The sequence below is a fragment of the Pygocentrus nattereri genome, chromosome 10 (genome assembly GCF_015220715.1).
Source record: "Pygocentrus nattereri isolate fPygNat1 chromosome 10, fPygNat1.pri, whole genome shotgun sequence".
Lineage (NCBI taxonomy): Eukaryota > Metazoa > Chordata > Actinopteri > Characiformes > Serrasalmidae > Pygocentrus > Pygocentrus nattereri.
The window spans coordinates 5,687,535-5,706,591 of NC_051220.1; the positions used below are offsets into that span (position 1 = coordinate 5,687,535).

The 19,057-nt window shown below is 40.1% G+C and overlaps 1 long non-coding RNA gene across 2 annotated transcripts; it reads left to right on the forward strand.

Annotated features, from left to right (window-relative positions):
- Window positions 1–16,579: 16,579 nt before the first annotated feature.
- Window positions 16,580–17,970, forward strand: LOC119264184. Of its 2 annotated transcripts, XR_005130849.1 has the most exons (4): window positions 16,580–16,670; window positions 16,742–16,821; window positions 16,905–17,056; window positions 17,654–17,970. It is a non-coding gene; the product is annotated as an uncharacterized LOC119264184 (long non-coding RNA). The 2 variants fall into 2 exon arrangements; XR_005130848.1 differs by having other exon boundaries at window positions 16,742–17,056.
- The last annotated feature ends 1,087 nt before the right edge of the window (window positions 17,971–19,057 follow it).

A 19,057-nucleotide genomic window follows, 5' to 3' on the forward strand; every position in this document is an offset into this window, starting at 1 on the left:
CTCTCTCTCTCTGCCTCTGTCTCTGTCTCTCTCTCTCACGCTCCCTCTGTCTCTGTCTCTCTCTTGTTTGCGTCTCTGTCGTCACTGATTACTGTATAAACACCTATTAAACATATGCTATAAAAGGCTGTCGGTACCGAACCGAAGCTAATGGGACAGACAGCAACTCATACAGTTAATAAGACCCATTACAGCCTAAAGCCGGAGCGTTAAGCTCAACCACCCAACAGAAACAGTACACTGTTAAAAAAAATTCAGCAAACTTTAAAAAAAGAGTCAACTTATTACAAGTTTTTTTTGAGTAAATTGAACTTTTCGCTCAAAAGTCTGCCCAACTCAAAATATAGTTACAGTGGTATGCAAAAGTTTGGGCACCCCTGATAATTTTCACGATTTGCCTTTATAAATCATTGGTTGTTCGGATCAGCAATTTCAGTTCAGTATATCATATAGCAGATGAACACAGTGATATTTGGAAGTGAAATGAAGTTTATAGGATTTACAGAAAGTGTGCAATAATTATTTTAACAAAATTTGTTTGGGCACCCTTGTTGTTTTATTGATTTGAATTCCTTAAACACTAAGTATTGGAACACAAAATTTGTTTTGTAAGCTCAGTGACCCTTGACATACATAAACAAGTGAATCCAATTATGAGAAAGGGTTAAGGTGGACAACTGCACGTGCATCTTCTCTGAAGAGTGGCAACATGGGAGCCTCAAAACAACTCTCAAATGACCTGAAAACAAAGATTGTTCAACATCATGGTTTAGGGGAAGGATACAAAAAGCTATCTCAGAGATTTCAGCTGTCAGTTTCCACTGTGAGGAACGTAGTGAGGAAATGGACCACAGGCACAGTTCTAGTTAAGGCCTGAAGTGGCAGGCCAAGAAAAATCTGAGACTGGCAGAGGCGAAGGATGGTGAGAAGAGCCATAGTCAACCTTCAGATCAGCTCCAAAGACCTACAACATCTTGCTGCAGATGGTGTCACTGTGCATCGTTCAACTATTCAGCGCACTTTGCACAAGGAGAGGCTGTATGGGAGTAATGCACACGCCACAAACAGAGTCGCTTGAGGTATGCTAAAGCACATTTGGACAAGCCAGCTTCATTTTGGAATAAGGTGCTGTGGACTGATGAAACTAAAATTGAGTTATTTGGACATAACAAGGGGCGGTATACATGGCCGATAAAGAACACAGCATTCCAAAACAAACACTTGCTACCCACAGTAAAATTTGGTGGTGGTTCCAACCTGCTGTGGGGCTGTGTGGCCAGTGCAGGTACTGGGAATCTTGTTAAAGTTGAGGGTCGCATGGATTCCAGTCAATATCAGCAGATTCTTGAGAACAATGTTCAAGAATCAGTGACAAAGTTGAAGATGCGCCTGGGCTGGATACTTCAACCAAACAACGACCCTAAACACTGCTCAAAATCTACTAAGGCGTTCATGCAGAGGAACAAGTACAACATTCTGGAATGGCCATCTCAATCCCCAGACCTGAATATTATTGAAAATCTGTGGTGTGATTTAAAGTGGGCTGTCCATGCTCGGACACCATCAAACCCGACTGAACTGGAGATGTTTTGTAAAGAAGAATGGTCCAAAATACCTTCAACCAGAATCCAGACTCTCATTGGAAGCTATAGGAAGCGTTTAGAGGCTGTTATTTCTGCAAAAGGAGGATCTACTAAATATTGAAGTAATTTTTCTGTTGGGGTGCTCAAACTTATGCGCCTGCCTAATTTTGTTAAAATAATTATTGCACACTTTCTGTAAATCCTATAAACTTTATTTCCCTTCTCAAATATCACTGTATTCGTCTGCTATATGATATATTTAACTGAAATTGCTGATCCAAACAACCAATGATTTATAAAGACAAATCATGAAAATGATCAGGGGTGCCCAAACTTTTGCATACCACTGTACATCTAAAGTGTCCTCATGTTTCCTCTTGTTTATCGTGATTCTTGCTGTTTAGTGTGATCCTCATCCTCCTCCTGTAGGCCTGTAGATGCAAGAATGTAGACTTGACCAAGCTTAATCAGAGCTGTTGCTTGCCACCAACATGGCACTAAACCCTTAATGACAGTCAAACGCTATGAATACAACAGATTTTACTAGCTGTATGTGCAGAGTTGAACCACAATGGGTAGCTAAATTAATTTATTGTAAGGAGTCTCTGCAAATATTTGGAAATATAGTGTATGTAGAGAAACCGTAATTTTAAGTTTTAGTAATTTAACACAATTTTTCTGATCTCTCTAGGTCATTTTTAATAACTTATGGTGAACTGAGGACACCACTGCTGGTGCTACAGGCGGTTTAAGTACCACAGTTCATTTCTGTTTTCCCTGAGACGTTTTTGGACAATGCTGCTGCGTGTTATAATATCTCCAGCAAACATAAGGAAAGTCAGCATATCTGAGCCACTTGCATCTTTGGATTGCCTTAAAGAAATTCTCCAGAGTAGACTTCAGCTGGTTTTAGGCAGGTTTTAGCCTCCAGTATGAAGACCCAGAATTTGGGAATGAGTTATGCAATTTGTCAGATATTTCAGAGTTGCCAGCAGAGAAAGCAACATTAAAAGTTCTCTATGATACTTGCCCTGACCTTGAGGGATCAGATGTGTCACTGTTCTCTCTTGATACTGCGTCTATGTCCGGTTCATCTGACTCACCAGACCCACTGAATAACCGCCGGAGTTGTCAGTGGCCATCTCCTTTCCTCATCCCTACCTTTTCCTATGATGTGGAACTTCGACTGAAAAAGGGCGATGAAGAGTACAACACAAAGAAGATTCCTCTGGATGTTACAAGGGACATGAAAAATGATATCTTGGACAAAATTGCACAGGCTGAGTTCAGTATAACGGCATATCCAGCCAAACATCAGGTAGATTCTGTAGCAATGGCACTGATCCGCAAACATCCCTGCCTTTGTGAGCCAGGTGTAGGAGAGGGTTGGCATGGATGGAGACAGAGCATAAATTTCAAAATAGGAAATTACAGGACCAAACTCCGCAATGCAGGCTGCAAAGAAGTAATCGTCAATACAAGGAAGGAAATTTCTGAGGATGGAAGAGATTCTTTGAAAAAAACACGAAGAGCCGAGGTGAATTTCTTACCTGACCATCCGATTGGGGTGACTGACGATTCCCTGCATCAAGAGAGAGAGGCAATGAGGGCAGAGATGGAGAAGAATCCAAACATGAACTTTGAATTTGAGTATGGAGTGGAAGTAATTGAGCAAAAACCTCTGGTTAGTCTTGTCCGAGAACGATGGCCAGCGCTCTTCTTGGAGCATCAGGTAAGTGTGTTGTGTTTAGTTACTAATAGTAATTAGAAGTGTTCCAGTCCGCCTGGAAGGAGAGCCTTATAGACTATAGAAGAGCTGCAGCACGTTCAGCCTATCTCTCCTCTCTCATAGAAAACAATAAGAGCAATCCCAGATTACTATTTAGCACAATTTCCACACTAACAGAGAACAAAAGAGCCACTGAACCCCAGATGCCATCAGCCTATAGCAGCAATGATTTTATGAATTTCTTTAGTGATAAAATCGAAAAAAGTAGACAGAAAATTCTGAACACACAGTTAAACTCCACAAACCTGCTGGCTTATAATTCCAGTCTAGACCCTGAGAATATTAGAGTCACTGCAGATAGGCTGGAATCGTTTACATTACTCCAAGAAAATGAACTAGTCAAAATAGTCTCTTCTGCAAAACCATCGACCTGTATTCTGGAACCAATTCCTACAGGTCTACTCAAGGAAATCTTACCAGAAATAACTAAGCCTATTCTGTCAATAATAAACTCCTCTCTTAGCCTCGGATATATCCCAAAAACTTTTAAACTTGCAGTAATTAGACCGCTGATTATGAAAGCTAACCTCGATCCCTGTGAACTATCAAATTATAGACCCATCTCAAATCTCCCCTTTATATCGAAGATCCTGGAAAAAGTGGTAGCAAAACAATTAAGCCCTTATTTGCATAGGAATAATCTACATGAAAAATTTCAGTCTGGTTTTAGGCCACATCATAGCACAGAAACAGCATTAGTAAAAATTATAAATGATCTTCTATTATTCACGGACCAAGGAAATGTGTCGTTGTTAGTCCTCCTTGACCTTAGTGCAGCATTTGACACAATAGACCACTCTATCCTACTAGACAGACTAGAAAACCTTGTAGGGGTAACAAGAACAGCTCTTTCCTGGTTCAGGTCCTACCTCACCGATCGATATCAGTTTGTTAATGTAAAGGGTGAATCATCTGTTTGTGCAAAAGTAATGTATGGTGTTCCACAAGGCTCTGTTTTAGGACCTATATTATTCACAATATATATGCTACCACTAGGCACCATTATCAGTAAACATGGCATAAATTTCCACTGCTATGCTGATGACACCCAGTTATATATATCAAGCAAACCGGATGATAAAATTAAACTTGGCAAGATTGAGGACTGTATAAAAGACATAAAAGATTGGATGTCAAATAATTTTCTGTTACTTAACTCAGATAAAACAGAGGTCCTGCTTCTTGGTTCAAAATTAGCCAGACACAGACTGTCTAACTCAACACTAAAACTTAACAATCTCTCAGTTTCATCAAGCCTATCTGTTAAAAATCTTGGTGTCATGATAGACGCTGATCTCTCCTTCGACACACATATAACTAATATCACTAGAACAGCCTTCCTGCATCTCCGCAATATCGCTAAATTAAGAAATGCATTATCTCTACAGGATGCAGAAAAGCTAGTTCATGCATTTATCACTTCAAGGCTAGATTATTGTAATGCCCTGCTGTCTGGATGTCCCAGCAAAAGCCTTAACAAGCTTCAGCTAGTCCAGAATGCTGCAGCCAGAGTCCTCACAAGAACTAGGAAGTTTGACCATATTAGTCCAGTTTTATCAGCCCTGCACTGGTTACCAGTTAAATGTCGCATTGATTATAAAACTATATTACTGACATATAAAGCTCTAAACGGGCTCGCCCCTCAGCACCTGAGTGAGCTCCTCTCCCACTATGAACCATCACGCCTACTTAGATCACAAGGTGCTGGCTTACTACTGGTACCTAGAATAAATAAAGCTACATCAGGGGGGAGAGCTTTCTCATACAAAGCCCCCCAGCTCTGGAATAATCTTCCTGCTAATGTTCGGGAATCAGACACAGCCCCAATCTTTAAGTCTAGGCTAAAAACTTATTTGTACAGTCAAGCATTTGGTGACTAGTCTCCCCTGTCAGGTCTAGACCTGCTGGAGTCATACACTGCTCTGTTTTACTGTAATCTGTGGTCAGCCACTCTTTACAGTACTAACTCTGTTTTTTCTTCTCCTTTCTCTGCCGAGCTGATCAGCTGCCCATCCTGTGCGTCTGATGCTGTTGCCTCTACTGCCTTGATTGGTGCCGCTGCTCACCAGCCTTCTGGACCGGTTTGACCACCACTGAGCTTCTTGCTTTACAACGCTGTGCAGTCCTCACCCTCAGATCTTTCTTTTCCCACTTTACTATAAAATTTCATAATAATAATGTTTGCTATCCGGTGTCGACCAGAGGAGGATGGGTTCCCCTTCTGAGTCTTGGTTCCTCTCAAGGTTTCTTCCTCTTTTAGGGAGTTTTTCCTTGCCACCGTCGCCGCTGGCGACGCTCATGGGGGCTCGGACCCGGATTTTCTTTCTTCTTTTCTCTTCTCTCTGTAATACTGATTGTTCTGTAAAGCTGCTTTGTGACAACACCTGTTGTAAAAAGCGCTATATAAATGAATTTTGCTTGCTTGCTACTTTTTTTTTTTTTTAAATATACCACTGGAATTGATCATCCTGGTTCACTCACATGTGATACTTCAACTTTTTCCCCCACTCAGCTTAACAATCTACACTACGTAATTCAAACTAGCATGACTGATTATACACTGAGTTTCATTTCCTGTTATTGTTTCCTGAGTTGTCATTCTCTCTGTTTTCTCTCTCTCTCTCTCTCTCTCGCTGTAGATATGCGGTGAGTTTGAGAGAATAACCACTTCCAGTTTCTTGGTGCAATGGTCCTTAAACTGTACAGGGGTAGAAGGGCAAGCTATGGAGAAAATATGCAGGCGCTTCTTGAGGAGCTTGATGAACAGGTGTGTTGTTTAAACCAGCTGTTTTGCTTGATATAACCAAGTTGTTTTATGGGCTTTGACATGTTTACTGCACATATTTTATGCATTTTAAGGAAATGTTAATATCGTTATTAAAGGTGCTGAAAAATATTTGGATTTCACTTTTTTTTAAACAGACCTCGTGCAGAAGAGCAGTGTGTAGAGAGCTTCATGGAATGGGTATCCAAGGCTGAGCAGCTGCATCCAAGCCTTGCATCACCAAGCGCAGTGCAAAGGGTTGAATGCAGAAATGTAAAGCGCCGCCACTGGACTCTCGAGCAGTGGAGACGTGTTCTCTGAAGTGACCAATCACGCTTGTCCAATGAAGAAGTCTGGGTTTGGTTTTTGCCAGGAGAACGGTACTTGTCTGACTGCATTGTGCCAAGTGTAAATGTTTGGTGGAGGTGGGATTATGTTTTTCCGGAGTTGGGCTCGGCCCCTTAGTTCCAGTGAAAAGAACTCTTAATGCTTGAGCACCAAGAGATTTTGGACAATTTTGTGCTCCCAACTTGTGGGAATAGTTTGGGGACGGCCCCTTCCAGAAATATTATAAATGCTGGAAATCAGTTACAAATAGTATAAAATAAATCTCTGACTTTATTAGTGAAATTAGGTTATGTTGAATATGTTAAATATTTTTTATGGAGAAATTGATCTATAGTCCATTGTTTCCAGGTTAATGCAGGCCCTATTTTATGCCTTGGCTCCCTCGCCCATTGAAAAATACCAGTAACATTGTGGAACTTGTGCACAGGCCAGCCAATATGTTGGTCAATGTAAAAGCTTGTGATTAAGCAGAAATTTATAACAAGTAGGAGCTGATAAAGAACAAGATTTGATTCAATGGACCAAGTAACACCGTTAGTCCCAGAAGCTGCCGCAGTCACTGAGGGAGTCTCCCTCCCGTAGCACCTCTTCATTTACTGATGCATCTGAAGAGGGCCGTTTCAAGGAATTTGGGGGCCCCAACCTCCACACCAGAAATCCCATCCCCAAACCCCCCTCTGGCCAAAACAAACCACATCCCGCCTACAAGAACCACAGCATAGACACACTGTTTAAGTCCAACACACTTTATATCAAAAAATATTTTTGGACAGTGAAAATACTGCTTAAATATTTTGCATACGCTGCAAACATAGCAATACTCACATTTCAACATTGGCAAAAAGCCCACCACTATCCCATAACAACAATCATTAAAATAAAGTGCAAATTGCATAGTAGCTATAAATAACCATAACCCTATACACACACACTCATATTAGTATAAAATTCTTAATATCAAAGTGCAGATATTGCTTAAGTTATTATCAAAAGTACTATTTAAATGTGAACAGTTGAAACAAAACACTCCCATCCTTCACAAACAACCTAAAAAGAGTGCAAGCTGCATAGTCATTTTAAATCCAACATAAATAAAAGTACACTTTTAAGCTTTAAGGCCATTATGTGCAAAATATCTAAAACTGCTGTTTGCGAACCTTCGCTTCAGCAAAGGCAACCACAATGTCCTCCATCTCCAAAGACCGGCGAACTTCACACTCGCTTGACGTCGAGTGCCAATCCCGTGAGCCTCTCTTGACCCATGGCGGACCTCATGTACGTTTTTATCAGCTTCAAAGCTGAAAAGCTCCTGTAGACGCAAGGCAATGATTAAATTACTGTACAGATTAAATTAGAAATTGAGGCAAAGCACCTTGAGGGAGAAAGAAAAGATATGGTGAGAGCTCGGGGCCAGCTCGGGGCCCCAAGCAGTTGTTTGGTTTGCTTGCCCCATTGCAATGGACCTGCTGAAGACTTGAAATAAAGTGAGCTCACCAAAGTAACTTCCAGTTAATCACCCATATGTTGAACAGTTTCACTGAAAATCACAGAAGTTTATAAATATATATATTTTGTTTTTCTCTTTTACACCTCCCTTTAATTACATAGGCTGCTTTAAACAGACTTAAATCTAATGTTTTAAAGGTGGTCTAATCCTTATTGAATTACGTGCAATACAGTGTTTCAATATGTTGTATGTAGTTCTTTGCTGCTGCACCCATGTTCCAAGTCTTGACCCGTTACTCTGTAGATTTCTATGCTTCGTCTTATCATTAAGAAGCGGCTGGTGTTCTGGCTCAGATGTGCAAAGTAGAGAAACACAGCAATGTGGAGGGCATGTGGTGTCCATTCTATGAGGTGTCATATACATCATTCCCATTCTAAATCTATCAGCATTAATATGGAGTTGGTCCCCAGGGGCCAGATTACAGAAAATTCCTAATAATTTAAGTTCTGACAGGTCAAGATTAGATTTTTTCCACAAAGTCATAGTACAGAAGCAAATCATATCTTCATTTAAGAATTGTATCATATCTCAGCATCTTTTCTTATCTCAGTTTGGGAAATCTTAACTTACTTGATTGAAGTCAACAGTCAACTTGATTTACAGTCAAAAGTAAATCAAGTAATCAAATTAGCTAGCCAGGCAGCTAACATTAACTACCTTTACTGGTGTAAAGAAAGTCAAATTAAACTAAAGCGCGATAAACTGAAAGAATGTTATAGTGCTTCATGTTATGCGGAGCTTTGCCTCAGTTTCAGTCTCCATTTCCCAAAGGCTTTAGCTGAGCACTAAGGTTACTCCTAATAATCAGCTCTGTCTACTCATTATTCACCACCATCACCCCGAAGAGCACAAGAAGCTAAAAAAAGTGGCAGTGGAAATCATGTCTGCAGCGTCTGGGACTTTTAAGTGCTGTTAAAAAAATACTCAGTCAAAGCAAAGTGTAGATAGATGTGACAGGATTAAGCTACTTATAGTAAACTGCGCCTCCTGTCACTTCATAAAACAGTAGTAACAGACGGTAAACAGAAGTTAAGATGCTCTGGGGTTTAACTTAAAGTTAAGAAAACATTTAGGATATGTTGGCAACTTAGGATGTTTCTGTGATACCGTTTTCTTATCTGGAAATAATTATAGACTTAAGAACTTGTTCTGTAATGGCTTCTTTCCTGAATTCAGTCTTAACTGAAGTTGCTATGACAACAAAGCAGCTCTCCGACTTATTAGATTCTGACATTTTGTGTTGTGGTCCGAATTATATAGCGCAGAATATCCAGCGCACAAAGAGTCCCACAGGGCACCGTAATAAGTAGTATACAATTGGTGTTCTCTAGTGGACAGGGGACACTTAGAATGGACTGTGTGACTGCAAGAAACAAGCATATATTAAAATGTAGGATTTACTGATTAGGGGACGTTTCAGACAAGGCACAGCTCCGCAACTACTCCAGTGGCAGCAGTCTGGAAAAACCCAGAGTAGGGCACTCTGGCGCCCTCATGTGTACGTTTCAAGAACGGTTCTCAAATTGAAGGAAACGTTTACCCCTTGTTGGTGAAAAAACCTGGTCCAACATCACATTTAAATGTTGTATTTATGAGTTACATTCTATTCTAATGAATTTCCTCATTATTATTGGTTATTGGTTTTTGGAATTTTATCATTTTTATAAATACTATTTTTAATGACATTGGTAAAAACAGGCTTCCATACTTTTGCCTATGTTGTCAGGGCTGGTTCTCAATAATGCACAGTATAATGTACTGTATATGTTTAACAATTTTACACAGTGTGCCATCATGCTGACGTCTGGGAAACATTAACAACAATTATTGTATGGCTTCTGTAATATCAGTGTAACAGTATTATAATAATACATCAAAACATACAGTATCATCAGCTAGACGTACCTTTAAACCTGGAACTCCAAAATGATCTGAAATCATGCTGGACGAATCATGCTTCTCTATCTGGCAGTCTGATGGATGAGGCTGAGTTTGGCGAATGCCAGGAGAACATTATCTGCCCAACTGTATTGTGCCAACTGTAAAGTTTGGTGGAGGGGGGATAATGCTGTGGGGTTGTTTTTCAGGTTGAACTAGGCCCCTTAGTTCCATTGAAAGAGAAATTTGAATGCTTCAGCAAACCAAGATATTTTGGACAATTGTACGCTTCCAACTTTGTGGGAACAGTTTGGGGAAGAGCCTTTTCTGTTCCAGCATGACTAAGCCCCAACGCACAAAGCAAGGTCCATAAAGTCCTGACCTCAGCCCCATCAAACACCTTTGGGATAAACTAGAATGGAGATTGTGAGCCAGGCCCTCTTGTCCAACAATTTATTTTCCAAGTGTTTTTTGGGTCAGATTTACCACCATTGTACCATCACCAACATTACATTTAAAGACTCAGAAGACAAGTGGCGGTTCCCTGGTGGTTTTGGATTTGTGCTGTGGCTTTCAGGACCCCTGGTTCCTATCACCACCACTGTAAAGACATCAGTAGGCTTCTCAACAAAATAACCATTTCACATTAAGCTACTCTGAATTACGTTATATAGCATATTTCAATGTAGAACCTTTGTAAGTATCATTTGAGCATTCTGTGAGTGTGTGATTAGCACTGCTACAATAATGCAAAGCTATGGGATTCAGTCTCTATGGGATTTGTAAACCATGTTAGCACCAAACATACAGGACAGCAGCTCATAAATAAGCATTACAGTAGGAACACTGTACATCTGATTACAGTAACTGGCTGGTAACTCGGTCTAATCTGGTGTTTATATCTGTGGACCGATTTTCTCGCTCCTGCCACTTGATTCTCTGTCTCATCAATGGACCAAATGAAATCATGCTGAGCCTGAAATGAAGCAGATTTTTCAGCTTGATTACAACAGCAGTGCACTGCTGCTCTCTGCTGGACCAAGCAGGTAGTACAAGCTCCACAAAGAGGTTTTGACCAGCTCATCTCTTTATGAGTGTTTTAGTAGAGTTTTACACAGGTTTTTATATTTTTATATTTAAACTTGCATATATAAATTGTTTAATACACTCTTTAACCTCCTCCCAGACTCAGGTCCAGCTCCGTCATCACCCTGCTGAACTCTACACCACTCCACTAACACTCATACCTGTATGTTGCACAACACATAACTGCTTACTCCATCGATATGTAACATACCTTATATATACTGTTTTTATAGGATTATGTTGTATATACACATGTATATATCATTCATGGATATACTGTATTTATAATTTTGTATGTACCGTTCATAAAGTCATATATGTTTCATAGTGTCTGTCTGCCTGCCTGTCTGTCTGTCTGTCTGTCTGTCTGTCTGATTGTATCCTGCATGTCTTGCTCATGTCTGCTGTGTTGCAGTACCACACTTTCACCAGCAGATGGTGGCATTGAAAAACAAACTACGGAATGAATCTCTGTTTGAAAGGAAATGTTGAAACTTGAAAAGTAAAGTCTGTAAACTCGCCTAAAGGTCATTTCTTATAACAGAGATTTTCCCAACACTACTCTGGTTGTTGTCCTACTTGGTTGAAGTGGTCTTTGACTTCTGGATATTTGCAAAAGAATGTGATTCAAGCACTCAGCTTGGTTATGAACATCTTTATAATTCTCAGGAACATGAAGTTTATCGATGACATTATGCCCATTATGTTCTAACACAAATCTAGAACCTAACACACGATCCCATCATACCCAACACACTGTCTCCTATGACCCAACACACTGTCTCATAATGCTTAATACAAAGTCTGATATGACCCAACACATTTTATCAATGATAACCTTCACAACATCGATATGTGGAATGAAATTGTTTCTTTTTTCCATTTTGCATGCTTGATAGTTCTTAGATAAGATAAGACATTACCTCTCATGACCTAATACACACACACACACACACACACACACACACACACACACACACACACACACACACACACACACACACACACACACACACACACACACACACACAACATCCATTAAGCGGTGAGTGGATCTGCAATACCTCCACCAGAGGGCAGCAGCGCACTTGGACCGTTTTAGACCTACAGCTTTACAGGTTGATCTAACAGCTCTGGAACAGGCTGGGCGAGAGAGAAGATCAGCCCGCAAACACACAAGAAATACCAAATTAGACAGAGTTACCAGCAGTTACTGTAATTCAGATTTAGAGCTCCTTAATATAATAATATATTAATAATGTAATATTATTCATATAAATAATAATAATAATAATCACGGCTATAATAATAGTAAAAACTATATAATAATAATATAAACATTACATCTATAATAATAATAATAACAACAACTAGAATAATACTGCTAGTAATAACAACTATAATTATAATAAAAACAATATAATAATAATAATAATAAAAAATAACATCTATAATAATGTATTAATTAATCTATTATTATTATTAATAATAATACTAATATAATAACCAATAATAATAATTATAACACACTACTAATAATAATATCTATATAATTATAACTACATAATAACACCAATAATAATAACAATAATAATAATAATAACTTTTAGGCACTCCCAGCTAAATATATAGCTAGCATATCTAGCAACATACTATCATAGCGCAGCGAGTACAGTATAAAATATAATCTGAGAGATTAAACTGAGTTAGTGGGTTTGGTCTGGTTTGTTATGTATGTTATTATATATCATATTTCAATGCAGAACCTTTGTAAGTATCATTCAAGCATTCTGTGAGTGTGTGATGTGAGAGATCATGCTGAGCCTGAAATGAAGCAGAGACCAATAAATTCAGTCTATTAGCAAATTTAGTAGAGAGCACATCAAAAACAAAGGCGCTGCGTCACGTCATAAACCACACAGATTCATTCATTTCTGCCTTTATTTCAGTGCATCCCTATTAAACTGCTGTTATGTGGAAGCTTCAGAACGTTATGAGTGAAGTGTTCCACACAAGCCCAGGCTGCCTCCTGGATCAGCTTCTGAAAGGCAGCGGACAGAACTTCTCTTGTTTCAGGTGTCAGTTGGCAGATGTCACTTAGTTGCTCAGGACTCCGGCTCAGGACCCCCGCCATCAGACCCCCAGCAACAGCACCTGACAATTTACACCCAGAGTTCAGAGCTCAGAGTTTAAAATACAGTGATTTAAACATACAGTGTTCAAATCTGAGCTACACACCTCCACTAAAACCTCCAGAGACCCCAAAATACCAGCCAACCGTGCCCCCGATGATTGCCCCCTTTAGAGCGTCCATCGCTGATTCCTTCAGTTCTTCTCTTTCTGCAAGACATAGAACATCTGCATGATTTCATTTGTGGATGATGTGACTGTCCTGCCTGTAAAACAGGCTCCTGTAAAACGTGTTGATCCTCAACTGAAATTAAAGCTGCACTATGGAAGATTTGTTGCCTCTGCAATTGCAACGTGTGGAAGAGTGTTCTACGTGGTTGGTGCATTTTGTTGATATGTAAATCCTCATATTTAATAAAAAGTAGAAGTAGGACTTGCACATTTTACAGGTTAATAAAGAAATCTGAGGAGGAGGAGGAGGATGATGATGATGATCTCCTACAACAGTCCTACAGTGAACTGGGCTGAGCTCTATCTGCGGGGCTGTAAGTACTATGTGTGAAGACGTTTCGGTGCCAATGTTAAGGCTGTGCGGGTGAAGCAGCGGAGTGCCAAGCGCCGCACTGAAGGGCAGCACAGTGTTTAGAGAATAGACATGCAGCAAAATACACTAAATAAGCCATGAAAATCGATGCAAATGAAACAGAAAACTGGATACAAACAGAAAAATTGATGAAAGGCTATTTAAACACAGATTTCCCGGTTGGTCCAGCAGGCTTGACAGTTTTTCCTCATCACAAGTCAGAATACCGTCCAGGACAAACAAACATACCATGTAAATTCATAAATCATAGTGTTGTCTAACAGACCGACTGATGTAACCATTTATCCGTCTGGAAACAGGCAGTGGTGGACAGTAACTGAGTAAATGTAATTACTTTCTGTACTTAAGTATTTTTTTCTGTATCTGTCCTGAAGTTTCTCCATTCTGGGCGACTTTTTCCTTTCACTCCACTACATTTCAGAGTCTAATATCCGACTTTTTCCTCCTACATTTTGAGAAATCTGTCGTTCCTTTTGGTTTCTGTGTGTATAAAAACGTAACATGTCAAAACGAAAGAAGCGCAAAGCCAGAGCACCAATCAGGGCCCAGCGGTCACTTTGCTGAATTTCTAGGAATGTCTCTCTATCTTTCTCAAACACGCCACATTAAATGTTGTTTAACAATCTACATAATTTAATGAAATAGCACGAACACGATTAAATGTAGTTAAATTTACGCGAGGAAATTAAAAATATGTATAATTAAGCTGACAGAACTTGAGTAAATGTCATCAGGAAGGCTTCAAATTCTGTTTAAACTCAACAGAAGAAAGAACATGTTTGATTTGAGTTCAGATTACCCTCGAAGTAAATCCTGCGAAATATAGTCAAGACGACGTGGCTTATAGATTATAGATCATTAAAGAGTAAATGTTATTCAAATCATATCTCTGAATGTAGAAAGTTTGATTTCCTGCAACTCTGACGTAAAAATATTAAGCAAATTCAGTCATCAAGATTTTGCAGAAATGTGAGCTACATGTCAAAGTGAGTACAGTAACTGTTAATATGAGTGTTACACAAACTGGAAGCTCCTTCTGGTTTTGTTTTTAAGGGTAACAGTGATGCTCCTTTACTCCATTCGTCCCACCTCCTAAAACTTTAGGCTTATTTAAATAATAATTAAACTATTTATTTATGTCTTTATTTTCAGCTGATAAAAACCGTTGAAAGCTAATTTAACTAAAGCACGCTCATTTAGCAGCAACATTGGGAGTGCTCCAAATAAAAATGAATCATTCATTTTTCCATTTCACAAGCATGATATGTAATTATGCTCATAAACTACATGTTCACCATAGGGAGGCTGTGTTAGCCTATAGCGTGTATGCTGCTCCCTGAACATCGCAAGAAGCCAAAGTTGCTCTGGTAACAAACAGAAAAGAGCAAAACGCACACTGGTGCACCTGTTTCTGCAAGAGGCAAGTCTAAACTGCGTCACTGTCAGTATAGGCGTGGTTTGGGAAGAAGCTCTAAGCTGGCTCTATATGTCATATTCAAAATCTACTGACCTCTAAAAAGGTCTTTTCGCCGTTTTTCTCGGTTTTATATGACAGTTTATCTCTAATCAAACGAAATTCCCTTTTCGTCAAATAGTGAAATTAAAATTGGACACGTTTGTGGTCTTAACGGCGATATCTGGCAACTCGACCATCACTGTAAACAGTTCTGCAGGTTCTAACCTTAAACCCCCGGGTTGAGCTGAAACGCTGAACTCATCGAACTTTAAAATGATGAGTGACCAAACCACAAACTCTTCTTCTGTTGATGTAATGATGCCAGGTAACCCGCTCACTTACTTCTTTAAAGATTAAAAGCTGCATGTTTAGTGGTCACTTTTTCCTGAATGGTGAAAGGAGAGAAACTTGGACCTCCCGCTGTCCAGACCCTCCTTTCACTCCTTTCTCTCTTATTTTAGTCTTTCTCTGGTTTTAACTGCGCTCTTGTGTTTTACTGCTAACACAGTAACTAATAAGCCTCCACCTGCTTAGAGCAGCAGCGACTACACCGAGCATTATGTTCTACAGTAAAGTGGATAAAGGTGGTCTCACCTCGCGGAGCTCCGATGTGTCTCAATGTGTTTAACAGCGCCGCCGAGCTCTTGTTGAGGAGTGTGCGACAATTCCAAACCGCAGGACTTTTTCGCGTATTCTGCTTCACCTTCACTGACGCGAAAACACACTCCGCCTCCAGATGGCATCGCATTTTTCACACAGTCTAAAGTGTGTCCCATTATCTGAAAAACGGCCTGGGCTGCTATTTCCCGCCTCTGGGCGCAGAAGGATGTGTAATGTGGGTGGATTTTGTCTGTATGTGAATCATCATATCAAACAGACAGTATCTGAGCTTTCCACCAACCACAAGGTTCGCACGTGGTTTTTAACTGGTAAGTTCATTTATTATTGAAATTACACGTTGAAAGCTACTAAATGAAGCGATAGTCTTTCTGTCTCTCTTTATTTCTCTCTTTCTTTCTCTCTCTCTCTCTTTCTCTCTCTCTCTCTCTCTCTCTCTCTCTCTTTATTTCTCTCTTTCTCTTTCTTTCTCTCTCTCTCTCTCTCTCTCTCTCTCTCTCTCTCTCTGTCTCCTTATGTTAAAACCTTATAAAACCTTATGTTGCGATTGTTTTTCTATTCTTAGTAATACTGTTACGAGCACATACAACAAGATCTTGTTTGTCTAAAGCCCGAGGATTTCTGTGTTACATTTGAAAACTGCACGGCGGCTCTTATTGTGCTGTTAGCATTCTCAGTCCAAGTGGGTGTAGCAGGTGGGGTTTTGCGACTCCACCTACATTGCTTGTGAAGCTGCGTGGCCGCGTTTAAATTACTGGGCGGCCCCTTTGTACCCTATATATGGGCAGGGGGACGACTACTTTTGGTGTGCTTCCTGTCCCCCCTCCTTTCTGCTGTGACTTCCGTGCCGGCAGCGTTCAGCGTGGAGTTTAGCGTGACTGTTTGGATTACTTCTCGTGAGTTTAAGGTATCTGTTCACAGCATTACGGGATAACGTGGTAGTTGGCTTAATTACTAACTCCTCGTATTTGTTTGTAGTCGCGGGCTCGTATTCGATTGCCGGCTCAGCGCTGTGGTATGCATCTCTGATGTTGCCTGGGCACTTTCACTTTAGAAAGGTAATTTCTGCCTGTTTCCTTTTATATATGTTCTGGCAGTGAGTACAGCTTTTGGCTACCTTATTTCTTGGGTGGTGGGATAGTGTTAGTGATTGTGCTGCCTTGCTGCGGGCATTGTCTGCTGGAGCTGTTGGCTGTAGCCATTGTCAGCTGGAGCTGCTGTGTGTTATTACCTGCTGCTGTCTGCTGTGGCCATTGTTTGCTGTGGCTGCTGGCAGAAATTGATGCTGTGCTGGTAAGTATGCAAGCTGCATTGACTTTTAAATCAAATATTAACTAAATTTATGGTAATTCTGTGTATTGTTTTAGGTTTTATCGTCCAGATTGTGCGGACTGATTTCAGCTCCTCACGGTGCTGCTGTTTTGCCTGGGTTTATTTGTTTTTTTTTGGTGTTGCATTAAGTTTTGTTTTGTTTAGTTATTTTGAGTTATTCTGGTTTTGGTTTTCTTTTCTACTTTCTTATCTTAATTTTGTTTTTTGTTATTTTGTGGGGTTAAGGTTCGTGATTAATTTAATTTTTACTTTATTGTTCATTGGTTATTTGAGTTGCTAATTTTGCTGGTTTTTGATTTCTATTCTGACTTATTAATTTGGATCTGTTTTGGCTTAATTTTGGGGTTTATTCCTGATTTACTTCTCTGGGTTGTTTTTTTTTTTTTTCTTTTGTTTAACTGATTTTGGTATGTTTGCTTTATTTGTTGGCTTACTTTAACAACTTTATTTTGTTTTTTTTATTTTTTGAAGAACCAGCAGAACTGTATGGGAGCACGGGATCCCCTTCTTGGCTGTGTTTTTTTTTTTTTTAAATCTGTTTGTCTCTTTGTTGGATAGGAGCTGGGGGCCAAGCATCTGACTTGGGGATGTGGAATTCTATTCACCTTTCCTGTAGTGTGGAGCACGTTGGGTGTGATTGAGATGTGTGGCACTGACATGTGTGGTTTGTAGTGTAGAGGATATTCCTATCTCTGTACTTCCTTCGGTCGTGGTAAGCCCTTAACCCAGTTCCTTCCTAAATTGTTACTGGTAGTTTAAATAAATTATTGCTAGTTCTTTTTTTATATTGATTCTCCAAGAAGGGAATTCCTGGTCTGCCTGGTGGAAAAGATGTTTTAAAATAATTGTCAATAAATCTCTATTAAATGATTGTACCCCGTCTCTGGCCTTTGAGTGTGTTGAACCTGGGTGTCTTTTCTTCTCTAGGCCTTAAGTGCCTTTTTTTTTTTTTTTTTTTTTTTTTTTTTTTTTTTTTTTCTTAGAGGTGAAATCACCTCTAGGTGGCGTAGTCGTGCATTGACAAAATTTACGCCGCTCCGCCACATGGGCTTGAACTTTGGCGGAAGGATTGCTGCAGCTATTAGCTCAGGGTCCTCCATCATCCCACCAAAGCACTTTTGGACACTATCCTGAACGGTTCTGATGAGTGGCAGACACATCTTGGGGGAAGCTTCCATTCTGAGCTTTGCTTGTAGCTGAAAGATCACAGGAAGGAAGTAACCATCCCATGTATGCATTTGTCTCAGACTGAAGGATGTTTAAAGCCTTCACCACAGGCTTCATGGCAATGAAGGATACTCGTTCAAGAAGGCAATTTCGGCTGGACTCGGCCTGTACAGCACGCAGTAAATGTTTAGAGGTATGTTCGCAGGAATCCTTTAATATGACAAGTTCCAGTAAGTAAAAGAGACTTTTGAAGCACATGCTTTAGTCATTAACACTAATGCAAGGCGGGAAATTAACACCCATCACCAACCAACCGTCTTCCCCTTCCTGCTGCAAGATTCTCTCTACAGCCATACGGAGCTCCACCGAGTTTTGCATTCATCTTCAACAATTTCTGCAGCTATATATGACCGGCCTGTTTTGTTCCACAACGCTGGGCATTTTCCAAAGGCTCCACAGGATAGTCATTTGTATGTACCATTCTTTTCTTCTGTCGTGGCAACTAAATTTAACAGGTGGGCTGTGCATCTTTGATGTTGGGGAAGCTGGTATTCAAGACCACTGTCTTCTTCCAAGATGCTGAATGTGTCCAGCTAGTCTGTCTGGAGCTCTTCAGAAGAATCTTCCTCCAACTCTGCCTCCTCAGACGGATCCTGACCGCCAAACACACTGGATACCTTAATAAAGCTCGAACTGCTGTCAGTCGTGGTTCTCACCACCTTATCCCTTATCTTGTACTGTGAGTGGGCACCTGCTAGAACATCAAAGGTGTGGGACCCTCTCAACCTCTTGCAG